Raw genomic sequence first — 2,731 nt, 5'->3', positions numbered from 1 at the left:
GATATGTGATGCATATGCAAGATTTGACAAGGAATGATGAACCTGGCCTCAACATGGAAATCCAAGAGTGCCACTGGAAAGGTGAGGCGATTTTGGTTGAAAACGATATAAAGATCACCGGAATCGGATGCACGGTTTAGAAATGGCAAGCAAAACAAATATGGCACCGGTCTGCGATAATCAGCAAGTAGCCATCTAAAAGCATTAAGATAATTATGCTACAACACTCAAACATGACAACAAAATACATGACAGGGATCCATTCATGATGCTTGACAAAAGATGAACACTGAGCTACGGCTAATTCATCCATTAACAGGTTCAAACAAGCATGGAAAAAATGCAAACGATAACAGGTTTCAGACTTAGTGAAATTAACACTAGTCTGGAATTTAACATCAGGAAGCACACTTTGGAGCATGAAAACTACATGCTACAGGAATTTAACATGGCAAAGCAAGATATGGAATGAAGCTACTCAAATCACTTAACAAAAGTCCCTTAGTGACCTTGAGCCAAAAGGGATCATAAAATACAGTTGCAAGCATGTGAACATGGCAAAAAACATAATCAGATTACAGACTTAGTGTAAACTAGAGCATGCAAATCTGTTAACGAGTAGGCATGTTTACGAGCTCGATGCACTCACTACAGAGCATGGCATGACAAACTAAGAATACAACCATCAAGAATACATGGCATAGAAGCTAGACATGGTAAGAACAACAACATAGAATGCACGGATCAATAGCAACATCCTCGGCAAAATTGCTAACAAGTCAAACAATCTGCCAGGATTCACGAAATAGCAAAAGTAGAGCTTGATTGACTCAAGTTAGGGTGCTCCATAAATGCAAACAAAGACAGGGATGGATAGAGCACCACAATGTTAACAAATCATCCTTGCTGATCATCCTCAAAAGAGGCATGGATTACTAGGAAACAACAAGAACATATGGCATAACGACGAAATCAGGACAAGGACTTAGTGAAATTCTAAGTCCCTGAAATCAGCATTACCGATTGTACTACTTTGCAAGCTTGTGCTAGTCACCACACATATCACAAAAATACATGGTAAGCACCTATGTAAAGATGGCATGGCATATAACAAAACTCATGTAGAGCTGAGGAGCATATCATGCACACATTAATCATGACAAAAATGACAAATAGCTATTTGATGAAACAGATCTGACAAGTTTATCATATAACCCTCTTCCAACTCATTTCGGGCATCAAGATGAGCTCAAATGAAAATGATGCAATGAGATGAAATGATGTACTCTCTGGGTCGAACATTTTGATATGCTACACGCGCAAATCGGAGCTACGGATGCGGAGTTACGACATGATGAAGATTGCTAAAAAAATAAAGGAGAGAGGGAAAGTCAACCGAGTTCAAAACTCAGATCTAGGGTTCCTCCGAGGTACTGTAGCAACGGCGTGCGACCCGAGAACTCCGGCGAGGAACTTTCGCTCTAGCGAGGAAGGAGCGTCGATCCGGCGAGGGGGCAGCCGGATCCGGTGGGAGGGGGCGGTGGCGCGGCCTCTCTGGCGCCTCGGGACGCCGCGGCGTTGTCGGAGAAGGAGGGCGGCGAGGAGGACGCGGCGCCCGGCAATGGCGGGCGCGGCGGCCGGTGCAACAATGGCGAGGTGGCGGGGCGGCGCAGGCAACGGCGTCGGGGAAGAAGGACGGCGCGGGCGTCTCACTTGGTCGGTGCGGGCGGTGGAAGGAGACCGGGCCGGGAGGGCTCTCCCCGGGCCGAGCGGGCCGGCGGCGGCGGCGGATCTGGCGGGGACACGTGTCACGCCCTGGTCGGGCACGGACGACGGCGGCGGTGCGTCCGGCGCGGTGCGAGGAGGATTTCTAGGGTTTCGGGGGAAGAAGACCCGTGATTTCGGAAGGGGATCTATTTATAGGCATAGAGGGAGCTAGGAAGCTCCAAATGGAGTGCGGTTTTCAGCCACGCGATCGTGATCGAACGCTCTAGGTGATGGAGAGGGTTTAGTGGGTTTTGGGCCAAATTAGAAGGATGTTGGGCTGCAACACAAACGAGGCATTCTCGGTCCCTCGGTTAGCCGTTGGAGTATCAAACGAAGTCCAAATGGCACGAAACTTGACAGACGGTCTACCGGTAGTAAACCAAGGCCGCATGGCAAGTCTCGGTCCAATCCGGAAATGTTTAACCCCCATAGACGAAAAGAGGTAGAAAGGGGCACCGGAGGAGGTAGGAGCGCCGAAATGCAAAACGGACAACAGGGAAAATGCTCGGATGCATGAGACGAACACGTATGCGAATGCAATGCACATGATGACATGATATGAGATGCATGACAAAGGCAACAACACACGGAGAAAAAACGCAAACCCGAGGAAAATAAAATAACTTAGGCCGGAAACGGCAAGAGTTGGGATACATATAAGGTAAATTACATCCGGGGTGTTACAATGGTTATGTTAGGGGTTAGTGTTAGGGTTAGGGTTATGGTATTTATGTTGGGGGTTATGTTGGTGGTTATGTTGGGGGTTAGGGTTATAGTGGTTATGTTAGGGGTTATGGTTAGGGTTAGGGTTAATGGTTAGGTTAACTTTAATATGAATAGTAGTTAGTTGTCCCATTTATGCAAAATTTAGTTCATTTGTCCATTTGTGTTGGTTGGATGACATATATGAATTGATTATATTATTTCCATTTTCTTAGATGCATAAGCTCGTAAACGTTCATTA

Source organism: Triticum urartu, chromosome 1 (genome assembly GCF_003073215.2).
Source record: "Triticum urartu cultivar G1812 chromosome 1, Tu2.1, whole genome shotgun sequence".
NCBI lineage: Eukaryota > Viridiplantae > Streptophyta > Magnoliopsida > Poales > Poaceae > Triticum > Triticum urartu.
This window is presented reverse-complemented; position numbering follows the sequence as displayed.